This window comes from Mandrillus leucophaeus, unplaced genomic scaffold (genome assembly GCF_000951045.1).
Source record: "Mandrillus leucophaeus isolate KB7577 unplaced genomic scaffold, Mleu.le_1.0 Scaffold396, whole genome shotgun sequence".
NCBI lineage: Eukaryota > Metazoa > Chordata > Mammalia > Primates > Cercopithecidae > Mandrillus > Mandrillus leucophaeus.
In genome coordinates this window covers 1,176,325-1,192,094 of record NW_012104209.1, presented here as the reverse complement: position 1 = coordinate 1,192,094, position 15,770 = coordinate 1,176,325, and the positions used below count along the sequence as shown (strand labels likewise).

Genomic DNA, 15,770 nt, shown 5'->3' with positions numbered 1-15,770 from the left:
GGAGACAGGAAGATGAATATGGTCTAGCTCCCTTTTTCAAGCTGCTCACGGTTCACTGAGGGCAGAAACATTTACACATAACTATGTGTGATTTTAAAATGTAAATTTAAATTTTAAAATGTATATTTAGAACAGAGATAGTGTTTTCGTAATATCTTGATCCTCAGAACCTTGTACAAAGTTAAAGTAAAATAATTGTTTTTTTCTGAATATCAGAATATATGGAACAACAGCATTTTAGAAAATTCTACAGGAAGATATGGGAAAGAGGGATTTAAAATATTTCTTTAAACTAAAAATAGAACTACCGTTTGACCCAGCAATCCCATTCTGGATATATACCCAAAGGAAAATAAATCATTCTACCAAAATACACCTACACTCATATGTTTATTACAATGCTAGTCACAAGAGCAAAGACATGGGATCAACCTAGGTGTCCATTAATGGTGGACTGGACAAAGAAAATATGATACATATACACCATGGAATACTATGCAGCCATAAAAATAAATGGAATCATGTCCTTTGCAGAGATGTGGATGTAGCTGGAGGTCATTATCCTAAGTGAATTAGTGCAGAAGCAGAAAATCAGATATTGCATATTCTCACTTGTAAGTGGGAGTTAAGTATTGAGTACACATGGACATAAAGATGAAAACAACAGACATTGGGGACTCCAAAAGTGGGGGAAGGGGTGAGGAAGCAAAGCAAGATTTTAAAAGCTACCTATTGAATACTGTGTTTACTATTTGGCTGATGGTTCGAATAGAAGCCCAAACCTCAGCATCACACAATATACCATGTAACAAAGTTACACATGTACCCCCTCAATCTAAAATTTTTTTTAAGTTCCTTTAGGAAACTCCTGGCCCCCCTTTTCCTTGACATGTCTACCGACAGTTACATATATTTCCATATGTTTTCATTACTGCAGCAGACCTTTCGGAAGACAAAGAGGAAAGAGAACCAAATTCAAATTCTACTCTGCATATAACTGAACAAGTAACCATCAATTTTCCCTCTCTAGAAGAGGCCACAAACTTTCTAGGAAAAGGAGACATTATCTAGAATTAGCCAAATTTAATTAAGTTGAGGTTATTAACTTACACTATTATATATAAATGTGATGATTGTAAACTGAAGGTTCACCTTCATGAAGCAAATATATATTTTTGAGACTTATGTCATCAACACTAAAATGTTTACATATTAGCATCTACATTCTCCAGAGATAGTTTTAAATAATTAACTTTATATTTTTCAAAACACTACTTGATTTTTCTCAGTTTCACCAGAATCAAGCAACTGTTGGTTAAAAGAGAACAATAAACAGCTTATTCCAATAGAGAAACCCTGGACATCATTTCTAGTTTTTGTTCTTAACTTGTACAGTTGAAGATATTATTAAGGAAACAGAATATACATAATTTTAATGGTTAAACTTAAAATGTTTAACTATTCGGCATCCAGCAAACTGGGTGAAGTTTGCTTTTCTATCTGACTTCTGAGAAGCCAGCAAGCCAGGTCATGTGGCTGGCTGACCTCCCAGCACCACCTACCTCAACTCCATGAGATGCCATCAGATCCCACCCAAAGAAGCCAGTCGTCCCCATGAAACAATGACCAATTCTTACAAGACACAACTGGAGCTCTGTTGCTGTGGCACAGGAAGGCTCGATAAGATCTCCCAGCCACAGCATTCTTTTGTGTCAGCAGACGCAAGTGGGATGTTCCTTCTGCAGCTCTTACCGAGCAAGAGGAAGCAGGCTTTGAAACACAATGTTCATTGAAATTGGCTTTCATCTGAGGAATCCCAGGGTGGCTCCTGCTTCATGATGTGCATTCTGTCTGCAGCTGAGCTCTCCTGATGCATTTCCGTTGTTTGTTCTGGGGGGAAGGCAGCACCTTTATGGGACTCACCCTTTTACTAGGTAAAGGGCATCGCATTGTGCTGGGCAAAGCATTATGTGTCAGGATGTCTCCAGTGAGTCTGGAGCCTAGAAGGAGCATCAAAACTAAAATAAAAAACAATCAAGTCCTCCGCCATCCTGGCTCACTGATGGAACAATTTAGGAGAAGAACACAAAGCCATCTAATGACCCCTGGGGAGCATTTGCTTATTTGGTGACCTTAGGAGCAGGAAGTCATTTATCACTCTAGTTGCTACATTGGGCACAATGCCACAGGACACAAATAGGGGTACTGAACGTAAGACTGAGTGTTGGCTCAATAGAACCTGTCCAGAAGCAGCCTGGGATCCATGATCCATTGCGGGGCAATTATGGTTTTTAAGAAAATGAAGCGAAGTAAGTAATCCATAGGGTCAAATCATGGGTGAGAAGTCTCTCCATCCCATTGTCCTAGTTTTGTAATTTAGCAATTCATCTTTTCAGAGAAAACCATTCTGGATCCCAAACAGATTTTCTCTGATTAAGAAATGGTCTCAATCAGTACACAGAGAAAAAAGTCAACACTGTTAAGCCCATCTTTTCTTCTTGCTAGATACCTCTTTCTTTCTATCTGCTCCACCCAATCTGGGCCACCCAGTTTATGATGCAAAATGAGATCAGTAATCAGCTCCCAGTAGGGACAGAAGAGTGAACACAACACTTTTTCACTTCCATGGCACTTTTAACTCTGCACATATTTTTTCCTTTGACTCTCAAAATTAGCTGGCAAAGTTAGATAGGCATTGCCTATTTTCAGCAGTACAAGGAGTTAGTACAGAGACTAAGTTAAAGATCCTTGAACCTCTTAAAGAACTGGCAGCAGAAAGTACAGAACCCACATGTCAGGTTCCTCGGGTAGGCCCTGATCATCAGATCAGATCCCTTAGGCGTGTGGACAAGTGACCAGTCTCCAGTTGACTGTAAAGGCTGGCCTTCATCACCACCAGAGGGCTAACCTCCTACATATGTCTGTGAGTCTATGGCAAGGTAGGTAGGACCCATATATAAGGAAATACTGATACTGAAAAACTTGAAAAACCTGGAAGTTGCTTCTTGGAATCCAATGTTCTTGTCCTAATGTAAAAAGAATAGATATCAATCTTATAACTGACGCAAGACACTGACGAAAATGACAGTCCATGCACTCAGCTTTCCCAAGAATGAAATGAATCAAAAAGTACCAAGAAATCAAAATTCTAGCTAAAACTCATGAAAAGTACTCAAAACTACTCTCTAAATGGCTTATCTTTAGCTGAGCTTATAACAGAACTTTTGAATTGCTGAAAATTTGGTAGAATCTTCTTGTGAAATTCTTCAGAAAGGATTGCCCAAACCTAGGGATAGCAGAAGTTTTTGATGACTTTTCCACTACCTATGACTCAACTTATCCCTGATTACAATAGGCTTCTGGAGAAGATAATTTATATTAGCAACTGGCTTTGAGTAAAAGGGTCTGTGAAACTATCTCTTCCTCATCATCTCCTTCCCCTAATCCCGGTTAAAAGAATAAGATGAAATTAAATTATTAAATAAAATGGATAACAAGTGGTCAAAACTTTGCAAAGGAGATTCCTAAATTGAGTGGGATACTCTGGGGTTCTTTTTAACTCTAAGATTCTATGACTTTTTAAAAATTCTAGCCAGGCACAGTGGCTCAGGCTTGTAATCCCAGCACTTTGGGAGGCCTAGGTGGGCAGATCACTTGAGGCCAGGAGTTTGAGACCAGCCTGGCCAACATGGTGAAAGCCTGTCTCTATTAAAAATGCAAAAAATTAGTCAGGCATAGTGGTGCCCTGTAATCCCAGTTACTCGGGAGGTTGAGGCAGAGGTGGAGGTTGCAGTGAGCCAAGATCGCACAACTGCACATCAGCCTGGGCTACAAAGTGAGACTCTGTCAAAAAAAAAAAAAAAAAAAAAATCTCCAGCGAATAATGCTGAGGCACATAATTTATATACACATATATATTTATACAACACACACATCGTTGAACAACATGGGTTTGAACTGTGCTGGTACACTTATACATGGGTTTCCCTCTGCCTCTGCCACCCCTGAGATAACAAGACCAACCCCTCCTCTTCCTCAGCCTACCAAATGTGAAGGCAATGAAAATGAAGACCACTGCTGATCCACTTTCATTTATTTAATAGTAAACACATTTTCTCTTCCTTATGATTTTCTTAACATTGTTTTCTCTAGCTTACATATAGTATATAATACATATAACATACAAAATATGTATTAATTGTCTATTTATATTATCGATAAGGTTTTTGGTCAACAGTGGGCTGATAGTAGTTTCAGGGGAGTTTCAACTGCACAAACCCCACGTTGTTCAAGGATCAACTGTCTGTATATTCTCTGGGCTAGGACCACATAAATAATGTCCAGAAGAGAGATCACATATTATATTAAAGGACATCTAATTCAATTTGTCTTAATTTAGGGAAAAATACATCTGTTGAATACTGCTATGTGTCCAGGACTATACAATGCAACAAATTTAAAAAATACATCCCTGCCCTCAAGGACATCATAGTATGGTCTGAAGGCAATCACATGAACAGATGTTTTCAGTACAATATATGATGTGTTGACATAGAGTGATACCCATGGTAATATGGGCCCTAACTGGATGGACCCTAACTTGTCTTATGAAGGAACAGGAAAGACTTGCAGTGGAGGTAATGCCTGAGCTGACACTTTAAGCTTGAAAAGTAATTATTTAAGTAAAGAAGATAATAAAGGATATTCTAGACAGAAGGACTAACAAGAGAAAAAGTGAGGAGGCCTGAAACACAAGGCACATTTGAATAAATTCAGGAAGCTTGGTATTCCTAAAAAGCTAAGGGCAAGGAAGCAATGGCGTAGGGCACGTATGCAGAGGTCAGAATGAAGACGGTCTTGAAATTTTAAAGCTCCTTTAAGATACAGATAAAAGAAGTCAGAACAGGGTTTAGGTCTCACCACTTTTGATACTGAGACTTCAGAAATTATATAGTGTGAGGTAAGAAATCAAAGAAACTAAAAAGGCAAGGTGGAGGTTTTCCTAAGATCAAAAGATTTGCTTAGAGGTGATGAATGACAGGAAGACGTGAAGGCAGAGGTAAAACATTACTGACATTTTGGCAAGTTGCTTATAGCCTCTTGGGAGATCTTTAAAGGGCACTAGCAACATGTTTCTTTTCTTCCTTAGAAGTAATCAATGGGACATCTACAAAGGCCTAGGTCTTACCTACATGTCTGTGGACCTAAGAATAAATAAGAAATCAGGACATAAGAAAAAAGGGAGAAGAAAAGGATCAAACTTTGCAGGATATATGTAAAATACTTTTAGTGACCTTAAATTATGAGGTTAAAAATGTAATTAAAAGGAAATGGTTTTGAAATTAGACGGTTGAATACAAACTGAGAAAAGAAAATGAAGAGAAATGGCCAGGTGTGGTGGCTCACACCTGTAATCCCAGCACTTTGGGAGGCTGAGGCAGGTGAATCACTTGAAGTCAGGAGTTCGAGACCAGCCTGGCCAACATGGTGAAACTCCGTCTCTACTAAAAATGCAAAAATTAACCAGGCGTGATGGTGCAGGCCTGTAATCCCAGGTAGTCGGGAGGCTGAGGCAAGAGAATTGCTTCAACCCAGGAGGCAGAGGTTGCAGTGAGCCAAGATTGTGCCACTGCACTCCAGCCAAGGTGACAGAGAGAGAATCCATCTCAAAAACAAACAAACAAAAAGAAAACGAAGAGAAGCAAGTAATCCACAGTGTCAAATCATGGATGATTTGAACTTGCTTATAGAAAGTAACAATAGCAAAGATGACTTGAGTTTAACAAAGGGTAGGATGTATTTAGTAAATTAGAAATAAGGAATAATACTGGGACCTTTCTTTGGTTGGAAAACTAATAGAAGCTACTATTATTAATATAATTTCACAAAAAAGCAAGAAAGGCCTTTATTAAAGCAATACAGAAAAGAATCCCTAGGGCTTTGCAGGGAAGGATGAAGGATGCCTCACTGCCTCACCTGCCCCTCCATTCTTCTCAAATCCCACCTCTTGGTGATTTAGCAAGGTCAAGGAGCAAACGGCTATGGTGCAACCAGGGCCAGCTATATAATTTACAGTGCCCAGAACAAAATGAAATGCAGAATCTCTTACTCAAAAAGCAGAAAATAACATGCTGTTAAAGGTACTAAAATAGTTTTTTCCTTTCTTTCACAGTCTTTCTCTTGACTTATCATAGTTTTTATATTTGTTACTATAATTCTGTTCTAAATAAGAAAAAATAAAATTTCAAGTTATTAGCAGGATTCTTACCCTTCATCTTTATATTGTGCAATGCCAGTCTTGAACACAAATTTAAAAGCCATTAACCCAATGTAGAATCATCAAAATCACACAATTTGTATTTTGTATTCATACATGCACATGTATTTTGCTCTGACTAGAACAGTAGAAATGCTGCAGAATACTAACTCAACTGTTCTTACTTCTCTTCCTCATATACATACATTCTACCAGCATTCTCTACCTCTGACTTACTGATGGGTAAGGAAAAACTAAAAGGAAAGTTAACTGTAGATCAACTTATCTTTCTCTCTGCTTTATGTCACAATTTCTAGCATATGTGGGTGGCTAATACAGGGAAGTAACATGAGTTATGGATATGATAGAGTCCCTTGCTGTTCCTGCCTTTTAGAACTCTATTTCCTTCTGTTTGCATTCAAAGAAAGTTCTCATTCAAAGCGAGTTCTCATTCAAAAGAAAAGTGGTCTCTTGCAGTTATCAGACCACTTCTCCTCCCGTTACTTACTCAGTGGTAGACCTAACATGCTTAACATTGCTTGCTTTGAGTTTTAGTGAACTCCCATGTATCGTAGGTCCACTGGAATGTTCTGCTCATGGGCCATGGTGAATACTACATGGCTCATGGGGTAATAAGGTATCACATCAATCATGCATTGTATGTGTCTTCTCTGCTCATGCACATGCTCCATTGTCCCATTTCACTAACTTACAAACCACAAGTTCAAAGATAAAATTATCAAGAATTTAAAAATGGCATAGAAAGGCATGAAACCAGGCACAAGGTCTCCTAAGGACTGTATGACCATACAATTTGCATGTCCATGAGGCCAGCCCAAGGAGCTAAGGACAAATATTCTTAACTATTCTTTGGAAAAATTGTTTCTTCTCAATTATTTCTTATTTTGATCACAGAGCTAATTTAGAAAATGCTTTGAGATCAACAAAATCTCTAGTAGTGCAATTTATAACCCAACCTTATAGAAACTAGGCAGTAAGACTAAATAACTGTAGGCAAACACACCTGCTGAAATTATTTAACTGCCTGAACCAAAGACTTTTTATTAAATAGAGATTAAGATTGAAATAATTTGAGCTAATAGCTTAATGACTATTACAAATTTAATCTTACTCACTCAAGATCCTACAACAATGAACCATGTAGCTGGCCCATTGTCTATTTTTAGTCTTGGGAAAGGGGAAATTCAAGCTTAGAGAGCTCCCTTGTCCACCAAGAAGCAAGATGGAGCAATACAGCAGGGAATAACTTAATGCTGCCCTTGGATTCTTCAATATGAGGTATATGGCATAAGGACACTGTAGAGACTTTCGTGGGAGAGCCTAGAGGTAACAAATGATTGCTTCTTTTGCCTTCTTTGAGTTGCAACACCATCATTGTTGGGAACACCACCTTGGAATGTGGTTCACTTTAAAGAAATTTCTTGGTGATAATATCAGTATCTGGTATAGCTTTCTTGTACAGGGAGTTCACTGGTATAACTTTCTTGTACAGCATCTACAAGTTTGTACATGCTAAATTAGAATATCCTAATGAAAAAGGGTTAATACTGAAGTACCCAGTAGAAGACATGCCAGACACATTTCATTACCAGAAAAAACGGGAAGGCACTCATCCAGGAACTCATAAAAGATACTGCAGAGACTGTTGATTGGCAGTTTTTAGCCTCTGCATCTGGAGAGTTATTTATAGTCAAATCTTGATAATCAGTGCTAAAGGAGAAAAAGGAAAGAATAGATTATTGAAACCATGCATCATTCACAAACCATTTTAAACAGTTGTTTTTAACTGCCACTTTCTATCAAAATTTCAACAGGATTTATTAACAAAGAGTCAATTTACAACTTGGTGTTTCTTTTTGTGTCATCTGCTGACCCTCAGGAATAAATGCCAAAGACCAGGTCAGAGCATTGTTAGGTAACCATAAACACAGGATAACAAACAAATGAACTAGTACTATGAAAAAGTGACTGATTTACTTTGACCCTGCACAACCACATCATACAACTTTAACAGCTCACAAAAAAACAAAACTTGAGCACTGAGCCTAAGAGCTAGAGGAATACTTATATCACTTAACCTACATTTTTTAAATCTCAAGTCGTATGGTTTTTAAAAATTCAAGTTCACTCAAAACTAGCAAAGAGTAATTGACTAGAAAATAATTGCTGATCCTTTCACTTTAAAAAAATTCTGAGTTAGGATATGTAGCCAAAAGACCAAGTCTCAATAATTGTAGAAGTTTCTGAAAGATCTGTTTTATTAAGTCGGTCTGTTAGAAACAGCATCATTCAATGGACCATTTGTTTTTGGACCTTATTTGATAAAAGTCTTAGCACAGGAACTCTCCTTGGGATGTAAACCTGCTTTAATATTCAAATTAATTAGTAATGACTGATGATACTAATACCACAAGTTTATCTGATGCCATAAACCAAATGGATTATGTTTAGGTTCTATCATCTATTAGAATTAGAGTAGGCTACTCTTCTGTGCCCTCTAATTTGGGGTTGGCATCCAGAAAGCTGCACACTCAGCACATGAGTTCTAAGATGCCTATCAATTAAACTCCTCATCATAATAGAAAAAAATCACTTTGAACAAGATGAGGATACTGTATTACACCTCTTTCCATTTAGAATAGATTTGCAATGTCATGTTTGATTTTTTTTTGAATGATAGCATTCATTGACTGCCCATTATACCCCATGCTTTATGCTATGCACTGTTCATGGAGGAGTTGATTTAATATTGACCCAAAACCCATGAAGCAAGTTCCATTAGTTCTATTATTAAGTTCATTTACCAATGAGAAAATAGGGACTTAGAGAATAAGTGTATATTGCCTAGGAACACTCACCTATTAAGTGGTAGGCATGAGATATGACCCCAACTTTCTCACATTACAACCTGAGCTCTTATCCATTATTCTATATTGAAACCTATTTCATTGCAACAGAAGATGTTGTATTTGATAACTTTAAACAGGCTAGGAATAATACATCTTCAACATATAGGTAACTGAAATGCATAAATTTCTTTAGGTGAATCTGACTTCAAATTGTTGCAGCATACCACTATGGTAGCTCAAAAAGAGCAAAATCACTAATGAGAGGATAAAGGAAACAAAACATAGGTTATGGAAAAACAACACAGCCTTGGAGAAGTTGCAATGTAGGCAGATTGATGGAGAAGAAAGAGAGGAAGTAATGAGCCTCCAAAAAGAGTTGGTACCCTATTACACAAGTGCCTCAGGCACTAGTGCATGGTATATGTGATGATTATCACTGTAATTACTTCTATACTATTGCATCTGAGAGTAGATCCTTCCAAAAGTAAAATATCAACTTTATTTTCTACTTCTCTTTCCCCATTCTATCTCATCCTTTACTCTTGTTTCTAATCAACTCAGAATAAAATGAATCTCTAATGTAGCCCACAGTTAAAGTGTTGATATACCACTTGTTGAGAGTAATTCATCTGCAGTTTATACATTCAGAAACCAACTGGTAGCCCTCAGATCATCATGAAGTTGACTAGGTTTTCATCATCAAGTCTCTTGCTCATCTGGCAGGACTATACATCCAAATGGTACCATTACTCCTGAGATTCTTTTTCTGCTGATAACAAAGTTTTAAAGCTTTTAGAATTGAGAGCTTTCTCTGGAACAATATTCTCTATGTAAACCAAGAAAAAAGGAGAGACACATAAATTACAGGTGCTGTAGTTTTGATGAGATAAACATACCTTGAAGTCTAATATTTAGTAGCATGAGAACCTTTTGAGAAACTACTTTTTGACTTGAGGAAAGATAATAGAACAAGGATAATCCCTGATGACTGAATGTAAAAGTTTTTAAATTTTTGTTGTCTCTCTGCACATAGAAAAAAATCCCTCTAATCCCAAACTACTGGTTTGGAAAGTGAGTTGTGAAGTGGGTGATTTTTAGTACATTCTCCTACTCAGAAACACTGTTAAAACAGAAGCAAAGGCATTTGAGAGCAAAGGGCCTTCTGTTCATCTATAAGCTTTCATTTGGATCACTGAGTTTACTTTTTGTGGCTACATGGGCTCTTTAAAAAATAATAATAAAAAATATTTACTTCAAATTTTTATGTTCTTAAATTGTTTTTAGTAAAAAGTCATGTATAAAGAATTGGGTCAGTCAATGCAGACGAAAGTTTGAATTTGTGTTGGATGATGCTTTAAACTACAAAACAGATATATCTTCTATGGTCAGAGGGATTGAACCTGAATTATTTTTAAAAAGAAACTTGAATATTGGACAGTTTTCAATACTGCTTATAGCAATATTATCATGTAAATGTGGAAATAACTTCTTCAGTTTTCAATACTGCTTATAGCAATATTATCATGTAAATGTGGAAATAACTTCTTCAGTTTGTCCCAATCTCAGCACCTGGGGGTGAAGTGTTATTTTTATGTCCTCTATGTTATTAAATGATAACATTTAGTAAAGTCACATTTCATTGTGACTGACAATATCTTATGAGAACAGAGCTTAACAAAACAAAGCTGAAAGAAGAGTTTTGGCTTTGATTCATATTTCATTTCCTGTCCATAGCTTATTGTTATCAAGGATGGAGAACCTTTTTACATTCTTTAGAATTGAGAGTTCATTTACCATTAGTAAAGTGAGTGAACAAATGACACTGTAGCTTTTTATACCAGAGTGAGTGAACAAATGACACTGTAGCTTTTAACAATAATGAAATAGCCCATTTAAGACAGTCTTTTCTTCAGTCACTTTTGGGGTAACTTAAGCTTAAATTAAGATGGCTGTGTTACACCAAATTATTTGACTCATTTTTTGTTTTACATTTTGACCCTGAAATATGTTATCAGACCTTTCTTTTTCAATTATTTTACTTCATACTAAAGATTATCCAATTCTAAGATAAAATTTCCAATGAGGTAAAAATAAAAGTTGAAGGATTGTGGTCAATAGAAAGATCACTGGTTTGTTAGGGTTTTGCCCCTTGCTGCCTTTAAAAAACCATTTACTGGATTTTGAAGTGAATTTTCCACTCACAGAAAAAGGATTTATGGAAAAATAACATTCATGTGGGAAAAGAAAAAAAAAAATCAACTCACTGCCATTTCATTGTCTCCACAAGGACAGGCAGGGGAAAAAGCACTTATTATTTCTCTGGCTATAATGAAAAAATTAAGAGAAATTTTAACGGAGCATATTTTTGTTTTAAAAAAGAAAGAAGAGGCACGGTTTGAAACCATCAAGGATTACTTCCTGTGTAGAAGTCAGCTGCATGCATACAATAGCGAAGCTGTGTTCCCTCCTGGAGCCAGAACAAGGTCAGGAATTTCAATTGTGATTCCTGACTCATGGAAAATTCTGACGCATTTTATATGTGTGAGGCTAGGTATATGCAAGCCCACCAACTCTTTAGCATGATCAGTGTTTTTACTCATTACTTTTATTTTTAACTAAGAAAGAGCATAACTGGAGGAATGCTAAATTTAAAATACATTAGAACACAACCTCCCCTCCTGATTCCTCCTTCTTAGTTTCAAGACTTTCTCTGATATTCATACTATTAGGGTTTGTCCCACAGTCTCAAGATCAAATACCACCAAGTGTTCTTAGTTGTTTCAAGCTATTTAAAAATAATTGTATTTAAGTCATTGCATATATTATTTATGGGAATGTAAACTGTTGCAATCTTTTTGAATGGCAATTTGGCAATATCTATCGAAATATCTCCTCTGCCAAGAGACTTCCAGTTTCAGCTGTGATGTGTAAAGAGATTGGAAGCTGTCATTTCCATCCTTACAACAAGATCAAACTGAAAAACTGAAAATTATCAACTTTTCTTGGACACATCAGAGATATGGTGAACAAACCCTGTTCCCATTACCCCTATAAAATTATGGAATCCAGAAGTGAGTCCAGCTGAGATCTGCTCACTGGAAGCAGATGCCTCTGGAGTTCACAAACTGGTAAGAACACTTAGATGGCAAGTCTGACAAATTGCTAGAGGCTGAGTGTACATTTGCCTGGGAATGAGAAATGCTTAGGAGTCATGACCTTAGGGTTGAAACACACAAACTCTGAGCAGGAGTACTCAGGGAAGCCAAAACTGAAGAAGAGATTAAAAAAAAAAGTACACTGGAGGAATTTGAAGTCTCTGGCTCCTGTAATTACTTCAGATATTAAACACAGCCCAACTCCTAGCAGATTAGCATAAAATCTCACACTAGAGATCAATTTACCTCAATCCCTACTACCAAGTATGACACATCTGGCTTTCCACAAAAAAAAAAAAAAAAAAAAAAAAAAAAAAAAATTATAAGGCAAGCCAACCTCAAGAAAATACACAATCTAGAAAGATAAAGCAAGCCTCAAAACCAGGCTCAGATATGACACAGACATTGAAATCAACAGACAGGGAATTTAAAATAGCTATGATTAAAATCTGAGGGTACTAATGTAAAAAATAGATAACATGCAAGAACAGATGGGGAATTTAAGTGGAGAAATGTAAACTCTAAGAAAGAATAAAAATTAAATACTAAAAAGAAAAAAACACTAAGATAAATGAAGGATACCTTTGAGAGGATTATCAGTAGACTGGAAATAGCTGAGAGAAGAATCAGTGAACCTAAATTAGACCAACAGAAACTTCTCAAGCAGAAATGCAAGGAAACAAAAGAATTTTTAAAAATAGAACAGAATATTCAAGAACTGTAGGATAATTTCAAAAGGCATAGCATACATGTAACTGGAATACCAGAGGAAGAAGACAGAGAGAATGGAGCAGAAGAAATAGTTGAAGCAATATGGAGATTCCAAGATGGCTGAATAGGAACAGCTCCAGTCTGCAGCTCCCAGTGTGAGCGACACAGAAGACAGGTGATTTCTGCATATCCAACTGAGGTACCAGGTTCATCTCACTGGGTCTTGTCAGACAGTGGGTGCAGCCCATGGAGCAGGGCAGGGCATCGCCTCACCTGGGAAGCACAAGGGGTCAGGGAATTCCTTCTGTAGCAAAGGGAAGCTGTGACAGACGATACCTGGAAAATTGGGATACTCCCACCCTAATACTGCACTTTTCCAATGGCCTTAGCAAATGGCACATCAGGAGATTATATCCCACGCCTGACTCGGAGGGTCCCATGCCCACAGAGCCTTGCTCACTGCTAGCACAGCAGTCTCAGATTGAACTGCAAGGTGGCAGCAAGGCTGGGGGAGGGGAATCCGCCATTGCCGAGGCTTGACTAAGTAAACAAAGCAGCTGGGAAGCTCAAACTGGGTGGAGCCCACCACAGCTCAAGGAAGCCTGCCTGCCTCTGTAGACTCCACCTCTAGTGACAGAGCATAGCTGAACAAAAGGCAGTAGAAACTTCTGCAGACTTAAACGTCCCTGTCTGACAGTTTTGAAGAGAGTAGGGGTTCTCCCAGCACAGAGTTTGAGATCTGAGGACGGACAGACTGCCTCCTCAAGTGGGTCCCTGACCCCTGAGTAGCCTAACTGGGAGATACTTCCCAGTAGGGACTGACTGACACCTCATACAGCTGGGTGCCCCTCTGAGACGACGTTTCCAGAGGAAGGATCAGGCGGCAACATCTGCCGTTCTGCAATACTTGCTGTTCTGCAGCCTCTGCTGGTGATACCCAGGCAAACAGGATCTGGAGTGGACCTCCAGCAAGCTACAACAGACCTGAAGCTGAGGGTCCTGACTGCTAGAAGGAAAACTAACAAACAAAAGGACATCTACTTCAAAACCCCATCTATACATCACCATCATCAAAGACCAAAGGTAGATAAAACCACAAAGATGGGGAGAAACCAGAGCAGAAAAGTTGAAAATTCTAAAAATCAGAGCACCTCTTCCCCTCCAAAGGAACACAGCTCCTTGCCAGCAATGGAACAAAGCTGGATGGAGAATGACTTTGACGAGTTGAGAGAAGGTTTCAGGTGATCAATAATAACAAACTTCTCTGAGCTAAAGGAGGATGTTTGAACCTATTGCAAAGAAGCTAAAAACCTTGAAGAAAGATTAGACAAATGGCTAACTAGAATAAACAACGTAGAGAAGTCCTTAAACGACCTGGTGGAGCTGAAAACCATAGCACGAGAACTACGTGATGCAAGTACAGGCTTCAGTAGCCGATTTGAACAAGTGGAAGAAAGGGTATCAGTGATTGAAGATCAAATGAACGAAATGAAGTGAGAAGAGAAGTTTAGAGAGAAAAGAGTAAAAAGAAACCAACAAAGCCTCCAAGAAATATGGGACTATGTGAAAAGACAAAATCTACATCTGATTGGTGTCCCTGAAAGTGATGGGGAGAATAGAATCAAGGTAGAAATCACTCCGCAGGATATTATCCAGGAGAACTTCCCCAACCTAGTGAGGCAGGCCAACATTCAAATTCAGGAAATACAGAGAACGCCACAAAGATCCACCTCGAGAAGAGCAACTCTAAGACACATAATTGTCAGATTCACCAAAGTTCAAATGAAGGAAAAAATGTTAAGGGCAGCCAGAGAGAAAGGTCGGGTTACCCACAAAGGGAAGCCCATCAGACTAACAACAGATCTCTTGACAGAAACTCTGCAAGCCAGAGGAGAGTGGGGGCCAATATTTAACATTCTTAAAGAAAAGAATTTTCAACCCAGAATTTCATATCCAGCCAAACTAAGCTTCATAAGTGAAGGAGAAACAAAATCCTTTACAGACAAACAAATGCTGAGAGATTTTGTCACCACCACACCTGCCTTACAAGAGCTCCTGAAGGAAGCACTAAACATGGAAAGGAACAGCCGGTACCAGCCACTGCAAAAACATGCCAAATTGTAAAGACCATCGATTCTAGGAGGCAACTGCATCAACTAACAAGCAAACAGCTAACATCATAATAACGGGATCAAATTCACACATAACAATATTAACCTTAAATGTAAATGGGCTAAATTCTCCAATTAAAAGACACGGACTGGCAAATTGGATAAAGACTCAAGATCCATCAGTGTGCTGTATTCAGGAGACCCATCTCACATGCAGAGACATACATAGGCTCAAAATAAAGGAATGCAGGAAGATCTACCAAGCAAATGGAAAACAAAAAAAAAGCAGAGGTTGCAATCCTAGTCTCTGATAAAATAGACTAAACCATCAAAGATCAAAAGAGACAAAGAAGGCCATTGCATAATGGTAAAAAGGGATCAATTCAACAAGAAGAGCTAACTATCCTAAATATATATGCACCCAATACAGGAGCACCTAGATTTATAAAGCAAGTCCTCAGAGACGTACAAAGAGACCTAGACTCCCACACAATAATAATGGGAGACTTCAACACCCTACTGTCAACATTAGACAGATCCATGAGACAGAAAGTTAACAAGGATATCTAGGAATTGAGCTCAACTCTGCACCAAGGGGACCTAATAGACATCTACAGAACTCTCCACCCCAAATCAACAGAATATACATTCTCCTCAGCACCACATC

The 15,770-nt window shown here is 38.0% G+C and overlaps 1 long non-coding RNA gene across 1 annotated transcript in view; it reads right to left on the bottom strand.

Moving 5' to 3' along the window:
* The window catches only part of LOC105547764, a 26,023-nt gene extending 24,354 nt beyond the window's left edge, over positions 1 to 1,669 (bottom strand). Inside the window, exon 1 of the long non-coding RNA XR_001007264.1 lies at positions 1,563 to 1,669. This is a non-coding gene — a long non-coding RNA (uncharacterized LOC105547764). The remainder of the gene's footprint in view (positions 1 to 1,562) is intronic.
* Positions 1,670 to 15,770: the final 14,101 nt, after the last annotated feature.